This window comes from Chrysemys picta, chromosome 8, assembly GCF_011386835.1.
Source record: "Chrysemys picta bellii isolate R12L10 chromosome 8, ASM1138683v2, whole genome shotgun sequence".
Lineage (NCBI taxonomy): Eukaryota > Metazoa > Chordata > Testudines > Emydidae > Chrysemys > Chrysemys picta.
Window position 1 is genome coordinate 42,280,716 of NC_088798.1, and position 27,046 is coordinate 42,307,761.

A 27,046-nucleotide genomic window follows, 5' to 3' on the forward strand; every position below is an offset into this window, starting at 1 on the left:
AAGAGAGCACAAGAGGGGAGGACTCCTGCCTCATACTGAGAAAGCAGGACAATCAGAGAGTTATCTTAAGTGCCTATACACAAATGCAAGAAGCCTGGGAAACAAGCAGGGAGAACTGGAAGTCCTGGCACAGTCAGGGAATTATAATGTGATTGGAATAACAGAAACTTGGTGGGATAACTCACGTGACTGGAGTACTGTCATGGATGGATATAAACTGTTCAGGAAGGATAGGCAGGGCAGAAAAGGTGGGGGAGTTGCATTGTATATAAGAGAGCAGTATGACTGCTCAGAGTTCCGGTATGAAACTGTAGAAAAACCTGAGAGTCTCTGGATTAAGTTTAGAAATGTGAGCAACAAGGGTGATGTCGTGGTGGGAGTCTGCTATAGACCACCAGACCAGGGGGATGAGGTGGACGAGGCTTTCTTTGGGCAACTAACAGAAGTTACTAGATCACAGGCCCTGGTTCTCATGGGAGACTTCAATCACCCTGATATCTGCTGGGAGAGCAATACAGCGGTGCACAGATAATCCAGGAAGTTTTTGGAAAGTGTAGGGGACAATTTCCTGGTGCACGTGCTGGAGGAACCAACTAAGCTTCTTGACCTGCTGCTCATAAATAGGGAAGAATTAGTAGGGGAAGCGAAAGTGGATGGGAACCTGGGAGGCAGTGACCATGAGATGGTCGAGTTCAGGATCCTGACACAAGGAAAAAAGGAGAGCAGCAGAATACGGACTCTGGACTTCAGAAAAGCAGACTTTGACTCCCTCAGGGAACTGATGGGCAGAATCCCCTGGGAGAATAACATGAGGGGGAAAGGAGTCCAGGAGAGCTGGCTGTATTTTAAAGAATCCTTATTGAGGTTGCAGGAACAAACCATCCCGATGCTTAGAAAGAATAGTAAATAGGGCAGGTGACGAGCTTGGCTTAACAGTGAAATCCTTGCTGATCTTAACACAAAAAAGCTTACAAGAAGTGGAAGATTGGACAAATTACCAGGGAGAAGTATAAAAATATTACTCATGCAGGAGTGTAATCAGGAAGGCCAAATCACATTTGGAGTTGCAGCTAGCAAGGGATGTTAAGAGTAACAAGAAGGGTTTCTTCAGGTATGTTAGCAACAAGAAAGTCAAGGAAAGTGGGGGCCTCTTACTGAATGAAGGAGGCAACCTAGTGACAGAGGCTGTGGAAAAAGCTAATGTACTCAATGCTTTTTTTGCCTCTGTCTTCACAAACAAGGTGAGCTCCCAGACTACTGCACTGGGCAGCACAGCACGGAGAGATGGTGACCAGCCCTCTGTGGAGAAAGAAGTGGGTCAGGACTATTTAGAAAAGCTGGACGAGCACAAGTCCATGGAGCCAGATGCGCTGCATGTGAGGGTGCTAAAGGAATTGGCGGATGTGATTGCAACGCCATTGGCCATTATCTTTGGAAACTCATGGCAATCCAGGGAGGTCCTGGATGACTGGAAAAAAATTAATGTAGTGCCCATCTTTAAAAAAGGGAAGAAGAAGGATCCGAGGAACTACAGGCCAGTCAGCCTCACCTCAATCCCTTGAAAAATCATGGATCAGGTCCTCAAGGAATCAATTCTGAAGCACTTAGAGGAGAGGAAAGTGATCAGAAACAGTCAGCATGGATTCACCAAGGGCAAGTCATGCCTGACTAACCTATTTGCCTTCTATGATGATATAACTGGCTCTGTAGATGAGGGGAAAGCAATGGACATGTTATTACTTGACTTTAGCAAAGCTTTTGATACGGTCTCCAATATTTTTGCCAGCAAGTTAAAGAAGTATGGGCTGGATGAATGGACTATAAGGTGGATAGAAAGCTGCTACATTGTTTGGCTCAACGGGTAGTGATCAATGGCTCCATGTCTAGTTGGCAGCCGGTATCAAGCAGAGTGCCCCACAGGTCAGTCCTGTGGCTGGTTTTGTTCACCATCTTCATTAATGATCTAGAGGATGGCGTGGATTTCACCCTCAGCAAGTTTGCAGATGACACTAAACTGGGAGGAGTGGTAGATACACTGGACGGTAGAGATAGGATACAGAGGGACCTAGACAAATTAGAGGATTGGGCCCAAAGAAATCTGATGCGGTTCAACAAGGACAAGTGCAGAGTCCTGCACTTAGGATGGAAGAATCCCATGCACTGCTACAGCCTAGAGACCAAGTGGCTAAGCAGTTCTGCAGAAAAGAATCTAGGGGCTACAGTGGACAAGAAGCTGGATATGAGTCAACAGTGTGCCATTGTTGCCAAGAAGGCTAACGGCATTTTGGGCTGTATAGGGAGGGGCATTGCCAGCAGATCGAGGGATGTAATCATTCCCCTCTATTCGACATTGGTGAGGCCTCATCTGGAGTACTGTGTCCAGTTTTGGGCCCCACACTACAAGAAGGATGTGGAAAAATTGGAAAGAGTCCAGCGGAGGGCAACAAAAATGATTAGAGGGCTGGGGCACATGACCTATGAGGAGAGGCTGAGGGAACTGCGATTATTTAGTCTGCAGAAGAGAAGACTGAGGCGGGATTTGATAGCTGCTTTCAACTACCTGAAAGGGGGTTCCAAAGAGTTTGGATCTAGACTGTTCTCAGTGGTAGCAGATGACAGAACAAGGAGTAATGGTCTCAAGTTGCAGTAGGGGAGGTTGGATATTAGTGTAACCCTTCTGCCAGGCCGAGTTGATAGCAGCAACAGCCAGGTTCAGTACATAGGGGTCCCCTCCCAACAACGTAACGCAAAACCAGCTCAAGCCCCCACCCAGTGACCTGGAAAATCTTACACACACCCCTGGGCGCCTTAAAGAGGCAATACTTCCCCTCTCGCAAGTGTTGTCAGAGGGTACCGGTGTGGTGCTTCTGCTTTCTCCTGTTGATATCACTCGGCTGTGTGCGTGTGTTCCCTCTGTGTGCTGCCCCAGCTCTGCGCAGATAGCTGACACAGCAGACCCGACGAGAACCCCCAATGACCACAGAGTCTAGTAAGGTACAAAGGCACCTCGGCCAGGTTTATTGTGATCTCGGACACAATTGCAGTTCCCCGTAGATTACTTAGTCTACCGGGCATAGTACTAATAGATGCCTCTTGGCAAGGACCCGGCTCAGTGGCGGGACTTTCCACTGCCCCCGTGGCCGGACAAAGACACCACCCCAGGGATACATTTTTATACACAGGTACAAACAAGTTACACATCACTCCTGACGTATTGAGGTGCAGCCCCTCTACGCAACAAGGTACAACCCCTCTACGTAGTAAGGTGCCGCCTCGCACCTTGTACCTATTGGTTCGATCAAAACAACTCTATCCATCATTTTACCCTTTTGCCCCTGTCATTGGGATGGGTCGGCCTGTTCCATGTTATCTGTGGAATGTTCCCGTATGGTACCATGTTTATACTGTAACTTTGCTAGGTGAATATATATTTCTACAACATCAGCCCTTACCTTGCCAGCTTCTGTGAGCAGGGCCTGCCTCTTGCTCATAGCTTAACTTTGCTTTTTATGCTAGCAAAGTCTTGACCATTACTTTAGTTCAGGCCTCAGGGCCTTCTCTTACTACAGCAAGCACAGAGTCTCGGTGTAGCAGAAAATATTTAATAACATGAGGTAAATGACATTAGCATTAAATTGGGAAAACACCACAACTAGAGTTCATAGACCAGACCATCAGCAAAGACCCACCCCAGCAAATTGGGCTGCGTCCTTTCCCTTTGGTTCTTGAGTCCAGCAACCAAGACTCACCCAAAGTCCCAAAAGTCCAACAACCCAAAAGTCTCTGTCCTTGGTCAGTGCAGCCCCAGAGTTCTAGAGAGTTTCCCCCCCCCCAGCCTCGGTGGAAACGGGGGGGGGAAGTGGGAGGCACGCGGGGTGTTAAGGGGCACCTTACGTGGTCCGAGGCTGACTATCCCGCCTCTCCGTGGGGTTATGCTGCAGCCTTCACCACGAGCCGCTCCACTCCACCAGCTGTCCCGTGAGCCGCTCCAGCCATCTCTGCAAACTGCTCAGCTCCACTCTGCTTGCCGTTCCATGGGCCACTCCAACCATCCCACAAACTGCTCTGCTCTGCCAGTCGCTCCACTCCACCAGCCGTCCCGCAAACTGCTCCACTCTGCTCCGCCAGCCGCTTAGCAATATAGCTTCAGGCTCCCCCACTAGTTAACACAGCACTCAGTGATCTCAGCTCTTAGTAACTTTAGCTCTTTAGTGATTTCAGCTTGTAGTAGGGGAGCCCCAGTGCTAGTGCACCATTAGCCCAAAGTGAATTCAGCTCAGCAGCCTGTAACTAGACTCCTAATGGAATCAAAATTAGCTCTGACATTCAACAGTGGAGAGAGGAGGAGGAGGAGGTGCAATTGGTGTTTCAGGCTCACAAAAGGGGCCACACCACCAGGTACAAATATTTGCCCCCAGCCTCTCTCAATTCACTGGGTTTTGGAACCCAAGTCCCTTGTCTAGCGAGTGCTACTTAGTTGATGGTAAGACCCTCTGTCATAAAACAGTTTCATTGTCCTTGATTCACATAATCAGGGTAACACCACTTTATTCCTCCTTCCCCAATAACAGAGAAACTGGAGATTCCACAGCAGCCAACATGACCATTTTGGGCTGCTGTGGTCTCATGCTGGGTGGGGTGGGTGTGCCTATTCAAACAAGATCAGCCCCTGAAGTTCTTTTCCACACTCACCACCAGATATCAGGGTAGAGCTCATCCTGACTCTGCTTACATTAGGAAAAACTTTTTCACTAGGAAGGTGGTGAAGCACTGGAATGGGTTACCTAGGGAGGTGGTGGAATCTCCTTCCTTAGAGGTTTTTAAGGCCCAGCTTGACAAAGCTCTGGCTGGGATGATTTAGGGTATATCTACACTACCCGCCAGATCGACGGGTAGCGATTGATCCAGCGGGGTCGACTTATCGCATCTAGTCTAGACGTGATAAAATCAACCCAAGTGCTCTCCTGTCGACTCCTGTACTCCACCGCCATGAGAGGCGCAGGCAGAGTCGACGGGGGAACGGTAGCTGTCAGCTCACTGCGGTGAAGACACCACAGTAAGTCTATCTAAGTACGTCGGCTTCAGCTATGTTATTCATGTAGCTGAAGTTGCATAACTTAGATCTATCCCCCTCCCCCCAGTGTAGACCAGGCCTAAGTTGGGGATTGGTCCTGCTTTGAGCAGGGGGTTGGACTAGATGAACTCCTGAGGTCCGTTCCAACCCTGATATTCTATGAAATCAAAATATTTGAAAATGTAGAAAACTACCATTTATTTAAATATTTTTGGATTTCTGTTATTGGTTAGCAGTGCGATTAATCACGATTAATTTTTTTAATCGCTTGACAGCCCTAGTCAGAACTCATGTTTTGAAGTCATCCATTTGAGATCTACCAATTCAAACAAGAGTGTCCATAACAGCTAAGGCAGAGAAAGCAACATGCTCTAAGAACTGTGAGCTATAGTATTGATTTGCCAGCTTGGAGGATTCATATAGCAGAGTTCTAACTCCATACAAAAACAACATCTGTAGTGGAAGTGCTGCCAAGACCAATGGCAATTCATTCCTGCTCCAATCCTGCATGGATCTGTCTCTCAACAGGCAGAACATGGCACCATAAGGGACTGTCCCATTTCTGCAGTCTAGATAAGTGAAAGGAAGCCAATACTATGTTACGTCGCATTAAAATGAGTAATTCTCCATGATCTAAGTAGGTCCCCAAATAGGTCTTGGGCTATTCAAGTCAGGGATCCTCAGCACTGCAACAAAAGAGATAGAAGGTACTATTTAGAAGATGCTGGATAAAGAAGGCATTTAAATAGCTTTGCATTCTCTATTGCATCAGAATGGGAAAATTTAAGAGGCATTGTCAGGAAGTTTGGCCCCAAATGTAGTTTTTTTTTAAAAACTAATGCCTTTCATCACCCCCTCCAAAAACCTCAAATGTGCTATTAATAGAAATGTTTTCATAACATTTGTTCATTTAATTAAAACAGTTTTGTTTGGATTTGAACTTTCTCCTGCAGCATTTGCATCCCAAACATCACAACACTGGGCGTGTGAGAACCAAAAAGTGATGGTAAATAAAAGTGAAAGAAACCAGCTGCTTCCCATTGTCCAAGCTCACAGATACACCAAGAGTAAACAAAAAGTCTTGAAAACCAACATAGATTTTTAAAATTCTTTCAGATTAATAACCCAAGGTATTATTAGCAACATAGGATAGCAATTTTTTTAAATAATAGGATTTTAAACTTGAAATTTTTGGAAGCACCACCCAGAGACTGAAGCCAGGAGCAAATCTTGTAATTTTTTTTTGCCAGTACCTAAACTCCTTCTCATTAGCAATTCTGTGCTCAGCCCCTCTCAGCCCATCTGATCATCCTACCAGGTGGTTATACTTTCTACAAGGGCACAAGTGTGTATGAATTTAACATATACAGTAGTGGTTTGTTTAATCTTTGACATTTGCCATTAAATGAAAGGGGAATTATCCAAAATAAGCAGCATGCTCATTAATACAGTCTTTAGGGAAACATTTAGCTCAGCAACCTCATTCATTTTATTATTTGAGAAACTTTCCAGCTAGCTTTAGTCTGGGTTCTGTTAAGTATGATATTTTCCCTCAAGTGAAGATTTTTCATGAAGACTCAAGTGGAAATTAATGTGCGTACATGATGGGAGTTAAAGCTTTGGTTCACAGCTCTCTCTCTCTCCCCTCCTCCTCACACCCACATGCCTGCCCATCACAACCTTGGGAAACCAGAAACCTGAAACCAAATAATCATAAACAGAAACAAAAGAGAAAAATCCCCTAATTTATATTTAGTTGAGCAAAAATTTTTAAAAAATCCCTCAGTTAAAAAAAAGTCATGGTATGGTAATGGGTAGGGAGTGGTTCTCTGTTCTGTAGAGGGAGCATGCCTGAATGTACACAAGGCAGATTATATTGAAACATTGGCTGCTGACTGAGAATTTCCTGGTGTTTTAATTTAAATTCTCAGTCATTGAAAACTGCATTTTCTGAGGGAAAATTCAGACATTTTTCATATACAAAAAATAATTATAGTGCAGAAACCATACAGACCTCCTTCCCCCGATGCGAGTCAGTCTGAACAGCGTTGGTTTGTAAACTAAAATGCTAAAGGAAAGAAGCATGGTCCAGTGGTTAAGGCACTAGCTGGGCATACAGGAGATATGGGTTCAATTCTCTGCTTTGCCACAGACTTACTGCATGATCTTGGGCAAGTTTTCAGTCTCTGTGCCTCAGTTTCCCCATCTGTAAAATGGGGATAGCAGCACTTTCCTACTCACAGGGTATGTCTACACTCCATCTGGGAGCACGCTTCCCAGCATAGGGTAGACAGACACATGCTAGCTCTGCTTGAGCTAGTGCACTAAAATAGTGTAGCCAGGGGTAGCGGCTTGGGCTAGCTCCGAGTACAAACCTGCTGGGGATCCCTAGGTATGTATTTGGTGGGCTAGCCTATGCTACCTGCAGTTCGGCTATTTTTAGTGTTAGCTCATACAGAGCTAGCATGCAACTGCTCTACGTGCTCTGGAAAGCATGGTCCCAGCTGCAGTGTAGATATACCCTGTTGTGAGGATAAATACGTTTAAGATTCTGAGGTGTTCAGACACTGTGGTAGTGGAGGCCATATAAATACCTAAAATAGAAATAAGTCTAACATTATTATTCCTTGTGCTGAAATTTCAGTGAAACCTTGTTAAATCTGGTGGGTGTAACAGCCACCCTTCATTCAAGATAAATGCAAAAAGTGATTGAGCTCCATTATAGAGCAGATAACTGAACCAATAAGCACCTCCAGCCCAGCACAGGTTACATGTAAGGCTGGAATAGGGGCTGGGCCATGTGACCCAAGGGTTTTCCCAGACATCTAATATCCACTCAATCTCCCACCCCTGCATTTGTTTGCAGTTGTGTGTGTGTGTATATATATATATATATGTGTGTGTGTGTGTGTGTGTGTGTGTGTGTGTGTGTGCGTGCAAGTGTGCGTGAATGAAAGAGAGAAAAAATGAGAATCACCACAGAAAGACACAAATAATGCAGAAGAAAGCCACAGACAGCCAGAGAAGGACATGACACCAAGAAAAACTTGAGAAACTTTTGGGTAGATTGTGAGCTGGAAAGAGACTTGGCACGGTGAGCAAAGAATCAGTCTCCTGCTATATTCAGGGAAACAGGGCTTTATGTACGCTCTTGTAAACAAGATTGCATCAAGCAAATACTGACTCCATCATTAGTGTCTTCTCTTAATGGAAACAACCCAGAAGACCCTGACTTTTGGCTAATTGCCCAGATCAAAACGGATAACAATTTTTTTCTGGAGGTAGCGGTATAGAGTAGTTTGAGACATTTTAAATGACTGAAGTATTCCATTTAGAACAGCTGCTGTTAAATATGTACAATAAAGTCACAGCCATTTCATGAGGACTAGATAAAGTGTGGACTTCATGAAAGACTTGTGGCAATGCACACTGTCAGCAGACTTGGTCAATTTTACAAAACATGTAGCTACTGAGTTGCCAGTTATGTTATTATTCCAAGTCTTGTGATATCGGGGTGGGGAGGGGAAGGAGGTTTAAAGCTGCTCCTGATTTCATGATCACTCTTACTCTTGTCTTCCGTTCTCTTATATTACCCTTATTCAAAATGGCTACCTCCTCCCATTCTTCTCAATAGGACTGAAGCTTAGGTGCCTTCAAGTTTCCAGTGGGACAGTCACAGACCTGGGTGAGCTTCCCCCAGACTGATGTGATTAGATCCATACATTGTATTCATTGGTCTGGGTAGACTCCTGCCATTGTCTCTTCCGCTGGCCTCAAGGCTCTCTCCTTGAACTGTCCAGTATCGCTTCAGTACCCTGGATGTGGGACCCTGCATCCAGCTGCCCTAGTCCAAGACCAGTGCTGAACCCCGCTCAAGACTCCCCAGTAGCTTAAGCACACTCTCCCCAGAGCTCCAGCCTTGTGGGTAGTTTGATTTATAATTTAACCCTTCAGGAACATGTGATAGTTGAAGCAAATAAGATGCAGACTTTAAAAAGTGATTGATTTAGAAATCTCTCTTTGCTTTAGACAGCACAAGAGATCTACAAATTCAGGCAAAATAAGAAACATAATTCCCTGTCTTAATTTCCTCACAACTCAAGAGTTCTCTGAAAGCAGTGACAACTCCCAAAGGTCTCCAGTTCCCCTCTCCTAGCCCTCACTCCTCTGGCTCAGTCTTCTTCTGGTTGGTAAGAGATTGCTATTTAGTGGAGACCTGGTCTTGTTATAATTTCCAATCCCCTCTGTCATATGACCCTCCTGGCCAGCCTCAAAGCCTCCCTCACATGGGCAAAATTCCCTATCAGGTGGTCTGCTGTCTATTACCACCCTCCAGGAGTCCAAATATGAAAAACTGGTTTTACTTAGGTTGCAGCCACCCCATTGTTCTGCTGTGCAAAGGCTTATTCACTTGTTGATGACCTTTAACTAGTGTCCCATTCAGAGGTGGTCACCCAGACACTAGTCTCCCTCTCTTTTCCTCCGGAAGTATGATGCAAGAATACAGTAAAGATAACCATAAGGCATAAACATATAGAGATTTCATTATACGAAACAGAATTTTTAAGTGCTGTATGCCTGAAATCTTTTTAAAAATTCACTGAAGTTTGTTACAAAATAATACAAATCAAAATGGTCTTTTTGGTTTAAATCACAAGACACTAGATACATAATTAGAAAACAAGCCACTCGAGATCAACAGGAGATGGATGAATGCACATTTTATAAACTCTTTAATACTTGTCTTTAGAAATTATCTAATTAAGTTTCCAGCTAAAAGGCAGCTTCAGTCACATTTCAACTCTTACATTCTGATAGATGTTTGTTTTCTCTTTATTTTAAAATGAATAAATTTTTAAAGGAAGTTACACACCAAACTATAGAGGAAGCAAATATAAGGCTCTGTTTTAAGCGGACAAAAAGCAGGAAATTCATTCTATAGCCCTTCTTTGAACTTTTACTACAGCTGTTAAGATCCTTTATCAGTGGCCTCAGAACTGAGGAAGATACTACATATGTTACAAGACTATGGCACAGCAACATGAGCTAAGGACGGAGTTTATCCTGGACAATGCATTTCCCAGCTTTTGTCAGTTTTATTCATTTTAATATTTTATATCTTAAGTGAATTTAATAAAAATCTTCCCAGCATGGCTATGCTCAGATGTCAGTCATGCAGTTAAATAGCACTATTTCAGCAAATGTATACCAAAAAAAATAGATTCCAGTAATCCTCAGCAAATCAAGAGTGTTCTGCATGTAAAATAAACAAGAAGTGTGTCATCTTAACAAAACATTCTCAAATATATTGTAATGATCTGATTAGTGTATGTTTACACCACTGATCTTTATTAATACTTCTAACATTACTTACATTTAAGATTACGATTACTGAAAGAAATCAGAACTATTCTGTTGTATATCATAGACTCTATACCCCTAGAGAAATTCTTTTTTGCCCAAGAGGTAGGCCTCTGTGCCTTTGGAGCAAGAGGATTTAAGTTTTAGCCCTTCTGTTCCATGTGCCCAGAAGATGCCGGATAGTGACAACTGTAAAGTCCTAAGGTAGTGCCAACTCCTCACAGCTCCCCCTACCAGAGGTCCCAGCAGTGAGCAGAGTTTAAGAAACAATCCATGCACTTCTATCCTCCCAACAGGGGCTTCTTGAGACCAATGCTTAATTTGTAATGAAAGAGGTACTGAGACTCAAGCAATTAGGTGCCAGGGCTCAAGCAATTTTTTTTTTTTAACTTTCATAACTGATGCAGCAACTAGAGAGGTGCTATAAACTGCCAAGTCTAGAGTTGCCGGAGCTCAGCCCTAGCACAAATTAAGCACTGAGAGAGACTGGTTCATTGCAGCAGGCTATCTCCTCTCCCCATCTGAAGATAAACCCAAAGGAGACATGGAGCATGACAAGCAAGGGAGACACACCCAAAGAAAGCTCCTGACCAATTGTCCAACATAATAGAGCCTCAGGAGGAACATGAGTGCAGGGACAGTGGGCTGGCCAAGGAGATCTGAGGAACAAGAGAGCTTTGTGGAGAGAGAGTGAGATGCTCCCATTGGAGATAATACTGATTTACATTGGTGTGAGAGGAGACTTGGGCTCATGTTTCTATGCTGTGCTACAGCCTTAGATCAGGAAGAGTTTTACATGGTTGGTTCTATTTATGAAGGCAAGATCAAGCATTATTTTAACACTTTATACAGTGTATTTTTCTATGTGCATCTAAGAGGAAAATATATGAGGGGGTTTGGAATCCTGATATTGTTGTCAGAGTGGTAGACGTGTTAGTCTGTATCAGCAAAAAAGAAAGAGGAGTACTTGTGGCACCTTAGAGATTAATACATTTATTTGGGCATAAGCTTTTGTGGGCTAAAACCCACTTCATCAGATACATGCAGTGGAAAATACTGTAGGAAGATATATATACACACAGAGAGAACATGAAAAAATGGGGGTTGCCATACCAACTCTAACGAGACTAATCAATTAAGGTGGGCTATTATCAGCAGGAGAAAAAATTTTTTAGTGATTATCAGGATGGCCCATATCAAACAGTTGACAAGAAGGTGTGAGTAACAGTAGGGGGAAAATTAGCATGGGGAAATAGTTTTTAGTTTGTGTAATGACCCATCCACTCCCAGTCTTTATTCAAGCCTAATTTAATGGTATCCAGTTTGCAAATTAATTCCAGTTCTGCAGTTTCTCGTTGGAGTCTGTTTTTGTTGATGGTGGGATGGAAATTGTTGAAATCATGGTGGAATTCCATGGGTCCAGATGATGAAGAGAGTCTGACATCATAATAAAAAAGGCTGACAAAGGAGGTGCTGTCATCATCATGAATAGGTCAGAATATGAATGAGAGGCTCCTAGGCAGCTGTCTAACACCACATTCTACTGGCCATTACCCTCCGATCCTACTGAGGGTTACCAAAAGAAAACTACACCATCTGCTCAAGAAACTCCCTGAAAAAGCACAGCAACAAATCTGCACAGACACACCCCTAGAACCCTGACCAGGGGTATTCTATCTGCTACCCAAGATCCATAAACCTGGAAATCCTGGTTGCCCCATCATTTCAGGCATTGGCACCCTGACAGCAGGATTGTCTGGCTATGTAGACTCTCTCCTCAGCCCCTACGCTACCAGCACTCCTAGCTATCTTTGAGACACCACTGACTTCCTGAGGAAACTATAATCCATTGGTGATCTTCCAGAAAACACCATCCTGGCCTCTATGGATGTAGAAGCCCTCTACACCAACATTCCACACAAAGATGGACTACAAGCCATCAGGAACAGTATCCCCGATAATATCATGGCAAACCTGGTGGCTGAACTTTGTCATCACCTACAACTATTTCACATTTGGGGAGAATGTATACCTGCAAGTCAGCAGCACTGCTATGGGTACTCGCATGGCCTCACAGTATGCCAACATTTTTATGGCTAACTTAGAACAACGCTTCCTCAGCTCTTGTCCCCTAATGCCCTACTCTACTTGCGCTACACTGATATCTTCATCATCTGGACCCATGGAAAAGAAGCCCTTGAGGAATTCCACCATGATTTCAACAATTTTCATCCCACCATCAACCTCAGGCTGGACCAGTCCACACAAGAGATCCACTTCCTGGACACTACAGTGCTAATAATCGATGGTCACATAACCACCACCCTATACCGGAAACCTACTGACTGCTATACTTACCTAGATGCCTCCAGCTTTCATCCAGACTACATCATATGATCCATTGTCTACAGCCAAGCTCTAAGATACAACCCCATTTGCTCCAATCCCTCAGACAGAGGCAAACACCTACAATATCTCTATCAAGCATTCTTAAACCTACAATACCCACCTGCTGAAGTGAAGAAACAGACTGACAGAGCCAGCAGAATACCCAGAAGTCACCTACAACAGGACAGGCCCAACAAAGAAAGTAACAGAACGCTGCTAGCCGTCACCTTCAGCCCCGAACTAAAACCACTCCAGCACATCATCAAGGATCTACAACCTACACTGAAGGACGAATCCTCACTCTCACAGATCTTGGGAGACAGGCCAGTCCTCGCTTACAGACAGCCCCCCAACCTGAAGCAAACATTCACTAGCAACCACACAACAAAAACACTAACCCAGGAACCTATCCTTGCAACAAAGCCCGTTGCCAACTCTGTCCACATATCTATTCAAGGGACACCATCACAGGACCTAATCACATCAGCCACATCATCAGGGGCTCATTCACCTGCACATCTACCAATGTGATATATGTCACCATGTGCCAGCAATGACCCTCTGCCATGTACATTGGCCAAACCGGACAGTCTCTACACAAAAGAATAAATAGACACAAATCAGACGTCAAGAATTATAACATTCAAAAACCAGTCGGAGAACACTTCAACCTCGCTGGACACTCAGTTACACACCTAAAAGTCGCAATTCTTCAACAACAAAAAATTCAAAAACAGACTCCAATGAGAAACTGAAGAACTGGAATTAATTTGCAAACTGGACACCATTAAATTAGGCTTGAATAAAGAATGGGAGTGGATGGGTCATTACAAACTAAAAACTATTTCCCCATGCTAATTTTTCCCCTACTGTTACTCACACCTTCTTGTCAACTGTTTGATATGGGCCATCCTGATAATCACTACAGAAGGTTTTTTTCTCTGCTGATAATATCCCACCTTAATTGATTAGTCTCATTAGAGTTGGTATGGCAACCCCCATTTTTTCATGTTCTCTGTGTATATACACATCTTCCTACTGTATTTTCTACTGCATGTATCTGATGAAGTGGGTTTTAGCCCATGAAAGCTTATGCCCAAATAAATTTGTGAGTCTTTAAGGTGCCACAAGTACCCCTCGTTCTTTTTGCTGATATTCTTGTGTTTGCTTTCTTCTATTTCCATCCCACAGTGACCCAAAGCCTCCCCTACTTCTACTTGTTTAGCTGTGGGTCTCATCTTGACACAGAAGTTCTCATGCAAATTTTGTGAAAGGCAGATTGAGAGACTGAAGTTCTCTATTCCCAGTACAAATAAAGCACCACAAGCATCCTCAAACCACCCTACTCACATGCCTCAATTCACACCTGGAGAGAGCACTTATAAAGGCAAGAGAGTAGCTCATGTTCCATACCCATTCCAACCTCAGTCTTCCGTTAAGGCTGTCAGCAAGCTGCTAGTTAGTACTCATTGTGATGATGGTTTGTGATGCAGTCTCCTGACCTTTAGGAATTGGACTGCCATGAAACCGATTTCACATAAGCTACTGAAGAGCCATCAGACAAAATAACTTTGGGTAAGTCTAAAGCCTGAGAACTCAGACTGAAGCCCAGATATTCCAACAGGCCAGATTACTGAAAAATCCTAATATTGATAATAGGTTCACCTCCAAAAAGCACCTTTCAAAAAAAAATTTAAGAATGTCATTTGTAGAAAGCCTTTGAAAGCAGAATCTCTCTTTTTCAAAGTATAAGGTCCATTCTCAACAGATCCATTCCATTACAAACCCACCGAGTATTTAAACTTCAAATACTAATGAGATAGACTTGAAAGTTAAAAAAGCCTTTAATTACAAGTTTCAAATACTTCCAGTGAGCAACAGTTCCTGAAGATTAAGGTGGCACCAGAGCATCGGTTTCCTACTGTTTCTTTTATGACAAACTCCAGCCCTGGATGTCTTTGAATGGTATAAATCCCCTTAGAGACAACTGTTAGTAGTCAGACTTTTTAAAATTCCAGATCTTCCAGAACTTTTGCCATTTGGGATCATAGTCTTAGAAATAAATCAGCTGGCTTCTTTTAAACACCACAATGGGAAAGCTTGAGAAATTCTGACTTTTAGTTCTCTAAAAGAAGTTACTTACATCATCTTTTTGATATATTAATACTTAAACATGACTGAAATCAAATTATTCTCTGGACATTCTTATCAGAACGTATGTGGGTTGGACATGAAGTTGAACACATGGGGCTCTTTAGATTTGGAGTGTGGACATTTCGTATCCCTTTTATTTGTTTTAACAAGATGTGCCTTGTCAGTGTTTAAGCTCTGACTCACCAATTCTCAAGAATTTAGGAGGAGAATGGTATAGATTCAAGGGAAGATACAACAATAATTCTGTATGATGGAGAAAAACAGTAGTCATAGACAAAGGCAAGAGATCTCTTAGTTCAACTCTAGTCAACACACAGGCAGTGCAGGATTGTATTGTATCGCATGTCCTAATGGGTCTGAATTAATTCCATCTTTAAATAGCATCCCAAGCAATGAGAATCTTTTGGGAGACTTTCCCTGGTAGTGAAATACTTACTGATTTTCAGCCTAAAATTTCATTTGCTCACTTTGATCCCATTTCCCCCTAGCCAACTCCCACTACTGGTACCGTGTTCACTTTTCCTCCTTCATCTTGGTGTTTACACCCTTCATATACTCCAGAGCTGGCTGTTGTATAGCCAGGATACATTTTATTAATTTTGAAACTTTCTTCCTAAATCCCTTAGCCATTTTTGGATCCCTCCCTTGAGGTCCCTTCAATTTGCTGACCATCTGTTACTGGGGTGTCCTATTCTGTACATAGCACAAGAGGTGCTGTCTCATTGCAGCCATAATATAGTTTAAACGGGATTCCTTGTGTGAGCACGTACTATTTACATGAAGAAAGGGTTGAATGATCAGGCCCTAAATTAGCCTGTCAGACATGACAGCAGAAAAAGGGACGAAGATGAAGAAAAGCAAATGATAGATACAAACACTGAAAGAACCTGTTATTAAAATTGAGAGGAAGGGAGAGCGGAAGAAGAGGTGTAAAGAGCAAGAGCTGAGGTGAAAATGTTAGCTGGGCTTTCCTAGTCGGATGTTGTAGACAAAAAAAGGTGCGACTTCCCACTGGCCCTCTAGCCAGTAAAACGGGCAGAGATGGGGGCCCAGCTAGGCTTTTATTCCATCAGGCAAAATAACTGTGTTGCACCCCTCTCCACATAATTATGGAAGACGGAGAGTATTTATATCCTGCCTCAAAGGTGCAGTGTTTCTTCCAACTCATGGGGAACAGACATTAAGAACTTTAACAAAATACTCTCCAAGACTAGAGAGCAGTGATACTCAAACTGAGGCTCACAAGCAGCTCTTTAAAGTGTCTCCTGTGGCTCTTTGCAGCACTTGATATTAAAACACTGCTGTAATTCTTAACCAATCTAAGTTATTACCCAATCAGGATGCTTTTATTAGGTTATTAACCAACTGTAGTTTATAAAACAATAGTTTTTGCTATGAAAATAATAGCATTACCAAGATTTCCCCTGTTATGCTGTTTAAATATGAATATATGGTACTATAGTAAATGAAACAATGAATTCACACTACTGTGGCTCTTTTGGGTAGTGTTGATCACTAATTTGGCCCTGAACCACTGAGGTCTGAGTATCAGCGCCAAAGAGTATCTGTTTTGGCAATAGTCTGCAGTGCAAAACACCTCTCAGCACTGAGAAAGGTGTGGAAGGAGAACAGGAGTACTTGTGGCACCTTAGAGACTAACAAATTTATTAGAGCATAAGCTTTCGTGGACTACAGCCCACTTCTTCGGATGCATATAGAATGGAACATATATTGAGGAGATATATATACACACATACAGAGAGCATAAACAGGTGGGAGTTGTCTTACCAACTCTGAGAGGCCAATTAAGTAAGAGAAAAAAAACTTTTGAAGTGATAATCAAGAAAGCCCAGTACAGACAGTTTGATAAGAAGTGTGAGAATACTTACAAGGGGAGATAGATTCAATGTTTGTAATGGCTCAGCCATTCCCAGTCCTTATTTAATCCTGAGTTGATTGTGTCTAGTTTGAGAAAGGTGTGCCACCTACTGGACAAAGTAGTTAACTGTAGGCTGATTTTGGGGGGGTAGTTTTGGTCCCTAAGGACAAGAACCAGAAAACAAACAGCTGAATGCACTTTTGTGACAGTAAAAAGCCATTTCCCCTCTATGGACAGAGCCCAAACACCACAATATATAGGGCCCAACACTCCTCTGCCCTACATCTTGTGGTCCTGATTCTTCACTATGTCAGAATGTGGATCAGATGTCTAGAGTGGCCACCACAGAGACCCATTTATGGGTCCCTGATCCTTGGCCACTTGGCTGTGCAAGAAGGTAGAGCAGAAGGGCTATTCTAACTTCCATTCTTGGACCTTCTAGCAGTGGAAGATCAGACAAAGTGTAGCTCAGCTCCACCATGCCCCCAACTCACCTCTTACACCAGAAATACAGACGAGAGCTGGTGTAGAAGGCAGCTATACTTGCAGAGATTCCCTACACAGCAGGGATTCCCTTTGGGAATCTGCCTGGTTTAATCCCAGATGATGATACTTGCTTTCTGAAGCACTTTGAGATCCCTAGATGAAAAACTGATATAAGAGCTAAATATTGTTACTCCAAATTTGCATCAAGGCTCATTCTCTTATCACTCACCTTTCATGTCTTTTTCAGCAAGGTCTCTTCATCCAAGAGACATTCTTGAGGGGTATAGGACGGTTTACAAGAAAATAAGGTAATTCAACTAACCAGGATATCTAACACAACCTGCATATTAGCACATTGCTGGCACTTAAAATTATAATTTTTAAATGCTACTAAAAAATAGAACATTCCCTAGCTTTAAATTCATCCCAGTCCTGGAGTTTAGGCCTCTACCACCCCAAAGCACTCTTTCCCCTCCCTCCCACAACCAGACAGTTTCACAGGCCTTCTCATGAGTACCAGTAAGAGAATTGGGAAACTTGAGTAGGAGTTAACTACACCCTTCCCAGGAGCCAGGTAGGGCCCAGAATTTCACCTATTATCTCTGGTGATAATTCCAGGGTGTGAAAGAGGAAGGGGAAACCTTCACAAGTGTTTTGGTAGCAGCACTATTTAAGGCATTCTAAACAGAAAACAGCTCTACTATCATCTCCATCTAGCTGGCTTTTTGCAACTGGCAGGGAAAATGGGGAATAAGCAGGAAGAACTGGAAGTGCTAATAAATAAATACAACTATGACATTGTTGGCATCACTGAAACTTGGTGGGATAATACACATGATTGGAATGTTGGTGTGGATGGGTACAGCTTGCTCAGGAAGGATAGACAGGGGAAAAAGGGAGGAGGTGTTGCCTTATATATTAAAAATGTACACACTTGGACTGAGGTAGAGATGGACATAGGAGACGGAAGTGTTGAGAGTCTCTGGGTTAGGCTAAAAGGGGCAAAAAACAAGGGAGATGTCATGCTAGGAGTCTACTACAGGCCACCTAACCAGGTGGAAGAGGTGGATGAGGCTTTTTTCAAGCAACTAACAAAATCATCCAAAGCCCAAGATTTGGTGGTGATGGGGGACTTCAACTATCCAGATATATGTTGGGAAAATAACACAGCGGGGCACAGACTATCCAACAAATTCTTGGACTGCATTGGAGACAACTTTTTATTTCAGAAGGTTGAAAAAGCTACTAGGGGGGAAGCTGTTCTAGACTTGATTTTAACAAATAGGGAGGAACTCGTTGAGAATGTGAAAGTAGAAGGCAGCCTGGGTGAAAGTGATCATGAAATCATAGAGTTTGCAATTCTAAGGAAGGGTAGAAGGGAGAACAGCAAAATAGAGACAATGGATTTCAGGAAGGCAGATTTTGGGAAGCTCAGAGAGCTGATAGGTAAGGTCCCATGGGAATCAAGACTGAGGGGAAAAACAACTGAGGAGAGTTGGCAGTTTTTCAAAGGGACACTATTAAGGGCCCAAAAGCAAGCTATTCCGCTGGTTAGGAAAGATAGAAAATGTGGCAAAAGACCACCTTGGCTTAACCACGAGATCTTGCACGATCTAAAAAATAAAAAGGAGTCATATAAAAAATGGAAACTAGGACAGATTACAAAGGATGAATATAGGCAAACAACACAGGAATGCAGGGGCAAGATTAGAAAGGCAAAAGCACAAAATGAGCTCAAACTAGCTACAGGAATAAAAGGAAACAAGAAGACTTTTTATCAATACATTAGAAGCAAGAGGAAGACCAAAGACAGGGTAGGCCCACTGCTTAGTGAAGAGGGAGAAACAGTAACAGGAAACTTGGAAATGGCAGAGATGCTTAATGACTTCTTTATTTCGGTCTTCACTGAGAAGTCTGATGGAATGCCTAACATAGTGAATGCTAATGGGAAGGGGGTAGGTTTAGCGGATAAAATAAAAAAAGAACAAGTTAAAAATCACTTAGAAAAGTTAGATGCCTGCAAGTCACCCGGGCCTGATGAAATGCATCCTAGAATACTCAAGGAGCTAATAGAGGAGGTATCTGAGCCTCTAGCTATTATCTTTGGAAAGTCATGGGAGACGGGAGAGATTCCAGAAGACTGGAAAAGGGCAAATATAGTGCCCATCTATAAAAAGGGAAATAAAAACAACCCAGGAAACTACAAACCAGTTAGTTTAACTTCTGTGCCAGGGAAGATAATGGAGCAAGTAATTAAGGAAATCATCTGCAAACACTTGGAAGGTGGTAAGGTGATAGGGAACAGCCAGCATGGATTTGTGAAGAACAAATCATGTCAAACCAATCTGATAGCTTTCTTTGATAGGATAACGAGCCTTGTGGATAAGGGTGAAGCGGTGGATGTGGTATACCTAGACTTTAGTAAGGCATTTGATACGGTCTCGCATGATATTCTTATCGATAAACTAGGCAAATACAACTTAGATGGGGCTACTATAAGGTGGGTGCATAACTGGCTGGATAACCGTACTCAGAGAGTTGTTATTAATGGTTCCCAATCCTGCTGGAAAGGCGTAACGAGTGGGGTACCGCAGGGGTCTGTTTTGGGACCGGCTCTGTTCAATATCTTCATCAACGACTTAGATAATGGCATAGAAAGTACGCTTATTAAGTTTGCGGATGATACCAAACTGGGAGGGATTGCAACTACTTTGGAGGACAGGGTCATAATTCAAAATGATCTAGACAAATTGGAGAAATGGTCTGAGTTAAACAGGATGAAGTTTAACAAAGACAAATGCAAAGTGCTCCACTTAGGAAGGAAAAATCAATTTCACACATACAGAATGGGAAAAGACTGTCTAGGAAGGAGTACGGCAGAAAGGGATCTAGGGGTTATAGTGGACCACAAGCTAAATATGAGTCAACAGTGTGATGCTGTTGCAAAAAAAGCAAACATGATTCTGGGATGTATTAACAGGTGTGTTGTGAGCAAGACACGAGAAGTCATTCTTCCGCTCTACTCTGCTCTGGTTAGGCCTCAGCTGGAGTATTGTGTCCAGTTCTGGGCGCCGCATTTTAAAAAAGATGTGGAGAAATTGGAAAGGGTCCAAAGAAGAGCAACAAGAATGATTAAAGGTCTTGAGAACATGACCTATGAAGGAAGGCTGAAAGAATTGGGTTTGTTTAGTTTGGAAAAGAGAAGACTGAGAGGGGACATGATAGCAGTTTTCAGGTATCTAAAAGGGTGTCATAAGGAGGAGGGAGAGAACTTGTTCACCTTAGCCTCTAAGGATAGAACCAAAAACAATGGGTTTAAACTGCAGCAAGGGAGGTCTAGGTTGGACATTAGGAAAAAGTTCCTAACTGTCAGGGTGGTTAAACACTGGAACAAATTGCCTAGGGAGGTTGTGGAATCTCCGTCTCTGGAGATATTTAAGGGTAGGTTAGATAAATGTCTATCAGGGATGGTCTAGACAGTATTTGGTCCTGCCATGCGGGCAGGGGACTGGACTCGATGACCTCTCGAGGTCCCTTCCAGTCCTATAATCTATGAATCTATAAAAAAGGAAATAATGGAATATCTACTTTCGTTTTTACAACTGCAGTATAAATACATGACAACATGTTTTGTGTGAATGGTGGGGAAGGTGAGGTAGGGTGACCAGACAGCAAATGTGTAAAATCAGGACAGGGGTGGGGGGTAATAGGAGCCTATATAAGAAAAAGACCCAAAAATCGGGATTGTCCCTATAAAATCGGGACATCTGGTCACCCTAAGGCGAGGTGAAGTTGCAATTCCCTTATTCCCTTCCTGGCTGTTCTGTGTGTAACCCTTCTGCCCCTCTGAGTTAGCAGCAACAAGGGCCGGGTTCAGTACCTAGGGGTTCTGTTTCAATAACGCAATGCAAAACTGGCTCGAGCCCCCACCCAGTGTCCTAGGACAATTACATACCACCCCCCGGGAGCCTCTAGGAGGCAATACTTCCCCTCTCGCAAGCATGGAGTCTGAGTGTAGCAAAAGCCTTTTAATAAAGGAGGGAAACAATGTGGCATTATGTTGGGGAAACATCACAAACCGGATTCATAACACAAACCATGAGCAAAAGACCCACCTCCACGTAAGTTTGGCAGTGTCCTTTTCCCCTCAGGGTCTTAAGTCCAATCACCCCCAAGTCCAACAACCCAAAAGTCTCTGTCCCTGGTCAGTGCCGCCCCAGAGTTCAAAAGTTTATCTGCAGAGTCCCGTCCCCCCCCAAGCCTGGGTGGAAATGGGGGGGGGGCACACGGGGTATTAAGGGGCACCTTACATGGTCCAAGGCCGACTGCCCCGCCTCTCCGTGGAGTTCCGCTGCAGCCTTCACCACGAACGGCTCCGCTCTACCAGCCGCTCCGCTCCTCCAGCCATCCCATGAGCCACTCTAGCTGTCCCCGCAAACTACTCCGCACTGCCAGCCGCTCCATTCCACCAGCCATCCCATGAACAGCTCCAGCTGTCCCCACCAACTGCTCAGCTCCGCTCAGAGTTCCGCTCCAACCATCCTGCAAACTGCTCCACTCTGCCAGCCGCTTAACAATATATCTTCAGACTCCACCACTAGTTAACACAGCACTCAGTGATCTCAGCTCAGTAATTTTAGCTCTTTTAGTGATTTCAGCTTCTAGTTGGGGAGCCCCAGTGCTGGTGCACCATTGGCCCAAAGTGAATTCAGCTCAGTACCCTTTAGCTAGACTCCTAAGGGAATCAAAATTAGCTCTGCTATTCAATAGTGGAGAGAGAAGGTGGTGCAATTGGTGTTCCAAGCCCTCAAAAGGGGCCCATACCATCAGGTACACATACCTGTCCCTAACCTCTCTCAATTCACTGAGTTTTGGAACCCATGCCCCTTGTCTAGCAAGTGCTACTTAGGTGATGGTGAGACCCTCTGTCATAAAACTGTTTCATTGTCCTTGATTCACATAATCAGGGTAATAACACTTTATTCCTCCTGCCCCAATAACAGAGAAACTGGGGATCCCACAGCTGCCAAAGCAGGCGTGGGTGTGCCTATGCAAACAAAATCAGCCCCTGAAGTTCTTTTCCACACTCGCCATAATTCACCACCAGATGTCAGGGTACAGCTCATCCTGACTCTGCTTACATGTGCATGCTAAATTCTGCACCCCATCTTGAGTTCTAAAACCAAGGTCCCTGTTAGATAGTGAAGCTAAATTTACGTATCATTAGAACATTACATCCTTCCTCTCCTTTCTCTGGATGCTGAACACTTTTCCTCTGCAAGTAAGGTTTGTAACTCCCGTTCTCAGCAGTCTGATATGCTCCATATTGGGGATTAGGGTTGGTTTGCTGTCATATTGTAAGGAGCACTGCCAGTGAATTAAACAAAGAGGCAGTGCTAAAATTGCCAACCAAACAGGAAGTCAAATTCCTTTCTCTAGGTACAGTCTAGGTCTACACTACAGCCTATGTCAGCACAATTTGTGTCACTCTGGAGTGTGAATAAACCACTGCTGAGTGACACAAGTTACACCGACCTAAGCACCAGTATGGACAGCACTATAGCTGCTGCTGCTTGCCGGGGCTGGAGTAATTAAACCAACAGAAGAGCTCTCTGTCAGCTTAAAGCTGCTACAGGAGAGATCTTACAGTGGTGCAGCTGCACTGCTGTAAACTCTCTAATGCAGCCATAACCTATACCTTTAGCACCTATCCCACCAGATCACAATGTTGTGACATTCTATATCTCAGGGGAGCACCCCATAATCCCCATATTCATCATTTAAATATAACTGATATTTCAGATAAAGCATGACATAAGGTATCATGGGAAAGGTTATGATTTTCTGGAAGCCATTGTTCTATCTAAATATGTATATCATTAGTACATATGAAGTTATGAGATTGTGTTATATGGTTGTCACTAAAATATGCTGTGGGTTGGGGAATCACCCAAATATTAGCTCCCCAGAGACAACAAGGAAGGTAACCAATGCCCAGGCAGGTGCCGAACAACCATCAATAGTCATTGTCCAGCAAGAGAGTTACAACTCAATAACTCACTTGCACAAGGTCACACTAGGGGAATTTCTCAACCTTGCCTGGTGAGTCAGCAATGCCCACCAGACAGGCCTGGACTGGTGTTCTCCAAGCACGTGGAATGAGGATATAAAATAGAGGATAGAGGCCCCATGGTTGGTCCTGTCTTCCCACACCTACACTGAAGGCAACAAGAATGCTGGAACTGAGGAGACGGCCCCAGGCTAACAGGGAGAGCCAGTGTATGAAAGACTGTAACCAACCTGCAGTATCCAGTGGGGAGAGGAAAACTGCTTAGTCCAGATATTGCATAGTCTAATAAGGTTGAGAATTTAGACTGCACGCTTATCTTTTATTTTCCTTTGGTAACTACTGACTTTTGCCTATCATTTAAAGTCTCTTTTCTAATTAATAAACTTACTCTAGTGTTTATCCTTACCAGTGAGTTTGACTGAAGTGCTTGGTAAATCTGCTCAGGTTACAAAGGCTAGTGCGTGTCCACTTTCCATTGATGTGGTGAACCAATTAATAAGCTTCCATTGCTCAAAAAAGGGTCTTGAGGAGTGCAAGACAATATATTCCCTGTGGTATAAGGCTGGAGTGGGGGGGCGATTTAACTGATGCCTTTCTCTGTGTGATTCCAGAGTGGCTCTGGGAGCATCCATGCAATCTAACAGGAGTATTTGTGGCACCTTAGAGACTAACAAATAGCTGTGCATCCGAAGAAGTGGGCTGTAGCCCACGAAAGCTTATGCTCAAATAAATGTGTTAGTCTCCAAGGTGCCACAAGTACTCCTGTTCTTTTTGCGGATACAGACTAACACGGCTGCTACTCTGAAAGATGCAATCTAGTTGGTCAAGGGGCTCCAGATACAGTTGTACTGAGTGGCAACAGCACTTGGAGGGGTTTGTGAGAGACAGCCAAGATTAGTGAGTTAAGGAAGCATCAGAATATTATTTATTATTTGTATTCTAGTAGCACCAAAAGTCTCCACCCAAGATCAGGGCCTCATTCTACTAGGTACTGATCAAACACAGTGTTAGATGGTCTTGTCTGTTTACATTGTAATCTAGTTGAGGCAGGGACCGAGTTTATGAGGGGAAAACAGAGGCACAGAGAAGTGAAGTGACTTGACAAGGTCACTGTCAGAGCTGAAATAAGAACCTACATCTCCTGGACTCCCAGTCTAATGCCCTAGCTACTGGGTTATACTCTCGCCTAATAAAGGTATCGCCCTGTGACAATGATTAGTGGCACTGGAGCATTGTCCAAACTATACGTAAAGCAAGGTGTAGGTATTAGGTACCCACTCCAAAAAAACCCCAAAACAAGTAATATTGATTTAAAAATCTCCCCTTTATTCTCTCTTCTTCCTTAATATAGTGAATTTGACTAAAACCTATTGGTCAAATCATAAACTAAAAGGCAGATGTTCCAGTAGGGGCATTGAACATGAAGTTATGTCAGCTTTAACATAACAAAGGGGATACAGAGATGGACAGTACCAGAGAGTGATTTATAGTCAAGAAGAAGAAAGCTGAAGTATAGCAGAAGCTCCCTGAGGAGAAATGCTGTGCTGCACTGGTATCTGATCCCTTCCCAAACCGTGGCTGGCTAATGCAACATGAAATATTTATGAGCCAGCTATCAGGTACGAGCTGTGTGCGCCACAGTTGATCCATCTGTACAAGCTGCAAGCCTGCAGGCAGCTTGGAATCAGAATGCATTATGTTTGATAATTGGGCCTACAAATTTACCCAAATTATGAGTTCAACTGTAGAAGGTGTATAATAGCTTATAAAGTGTCACAATAATCTATAATAATAAATGCTGATGGGCAAAGGTAGAAAAGGGAGACAGACTAAACTAATTCAGTCCCACACTTTTTTTTTTTTTTTTTTTTTAAATACACACATACACTTACCAGGCATGCTCTGAACAAAGTCCTTCAATTATATTAGGCCTTTTTGTTTAGATTAAAACAAAAAAGGCCTACTAATATAATTCAAAAACTGTGTTGAGATGATGCTTTGTAAACATGGAAAGTGAGCACCCCACCCACCCCTAAAAAAATATCAATGAACCAAAATTGGTGTGTTGGAAATGAGGCCTATTGCCGGACAAAATAATGAGAAGATGGACTGGTTTGCCCTACACTCCCCTTTAGGGTTCTTAAATACTACAAATTTGGGGAGGGGGAGAAATTATCAGAAAAAGCAGCTGTCTGCCAACAACTGCTGTAAGAAGCCACCATCACCTGGGACTCCAAAATCCAACATAATTCTCTTATGCTTTTGTCATCCTGATCACAAAAGATATCCTGACCAGGCTGGGCCAGACAGAGAGACAGACCCAAATGATACCACCACCTCCACAACTCTGGCTAAATTCCAACCCCACCAGTGTATAACACAGTCCTCCTGCCTGTCCTTTTTCTTTCCCACCTTATTTCTTCTCTTTCCTATCCCGCTTCCCCCCGCCGCCCCTCATCTAATAGAAGTCTGGCTTAGCTGGCCAAGACTGTATATTTTGAAGCACTGCTGTAAGCCTGTAACCAAAGTTCCAGCTAAAAGCAATGCCCTAAACAGCACAACACTGCACTAGTTTGCCTGGTCTCAGACTGGCTGATAAGACAGCATGCTTACCATGAGGCGAACCTCAGGTGCCGGACTGTGGGGGGGCACCACTAGGACCCAGAGTGTAGAAAATTGTGTCTGTTGCTGGTGCATATGTATTCTCTCTGCTCTAGATGCACAGAGATGGTGGAGTGCTTTGCTGGAAGGAGGAGGGCACAAGAGACATAACAGACAGGCAGGAGAAAAGGTGAGAGGGAATAACAGAAAGCAGCAGGAGCTGCAGGGAGAGAGAGGAGGAGCCTCTTGTATACCTCTCTAGCACCCCCAGGAGCCTGGACTGATTAACACCAGTTTCCTGTTTCCTGCTGCTTCCCTGAACCCACTTGAGGAGAACAGACAGTCAACAGAAGGCGCTCTCCTGAGATACAAAGACACAAATGTTCACGGTGAGCCTTCTGGCTAGGGTTACCATATTTCAGCAAGCAAAAAAGAGGACGGGAGGAGCCCCGCCCTAGCCCCTCCCACTTCCCGCCCCCCCAGAACCCCCAACCCTCCCCCCGTTCCTTGTCCCCTGACTGCCCCCTCCTGGGACCCCTGCCCCTAACTGCCCCCCAGGACTCCACTCCCTATCTAAGCCTCCCTGCCTCTTGTCGCCTGACTGCCCCAACCCTTATCCACACCCCCACCCCCAGACAGACCCCTGGGACTCCCACGCCCCATCCAACCACTCCCCACCCCCTGACAGCCCCCCCCAGAACTCCCAACCCATCTAAACCCCTCTGCTCCCTGTCCCCTGACTGCTCCGATCCCTCTCCGCACTCCTGCCCCCTGACAGCCCCCCCCAGAACTCCCAACCCATCTAAACCCCTCTGCTCCCTGTCCCCTGACTGCTCCGATCCCTCTCCGCACTCCTGCCCCCTGACAGCCCCCCCCCAGAACTCCCAACCCATCTAAACCCCTCTGCTCCCTGTCCCCTGACTGCTCCGATCCCTCTCCCCACTCCTGCCCCCTGACAGCTCCCCCCCAGAACTCCCAGCCCCCCAACCCCCCGCTCCTTGTCCCCTGACTGCCCCCTCCTGGGACCCCTGCT

The 27,046-nt window shown here is 44.1% G+C and overlaps 1 long non-coding RNA gene across 1 annotated transcript in view; it reads left to right on the forward strand.

Annotated features, from left to right (window-relative positions):
* LOC135973033 (uncharacterized) overlaps positions 1-26,402 on the forward strand; it is a 40,423-nt gene extending 14,021 nt beyond the window's left edge. The window contains exon 3 of the long non-coding RNA XR_010589720.1: positions 1,242-26,402. This is a non-coding gene — a long non-coding RNA (uncharacterized LOC135973033). The remainder of the gene's footprint in view (positions 1-1,241) is intronic.
* Positions 26,403-27,046: the final 644 nt, after the last annotated feature.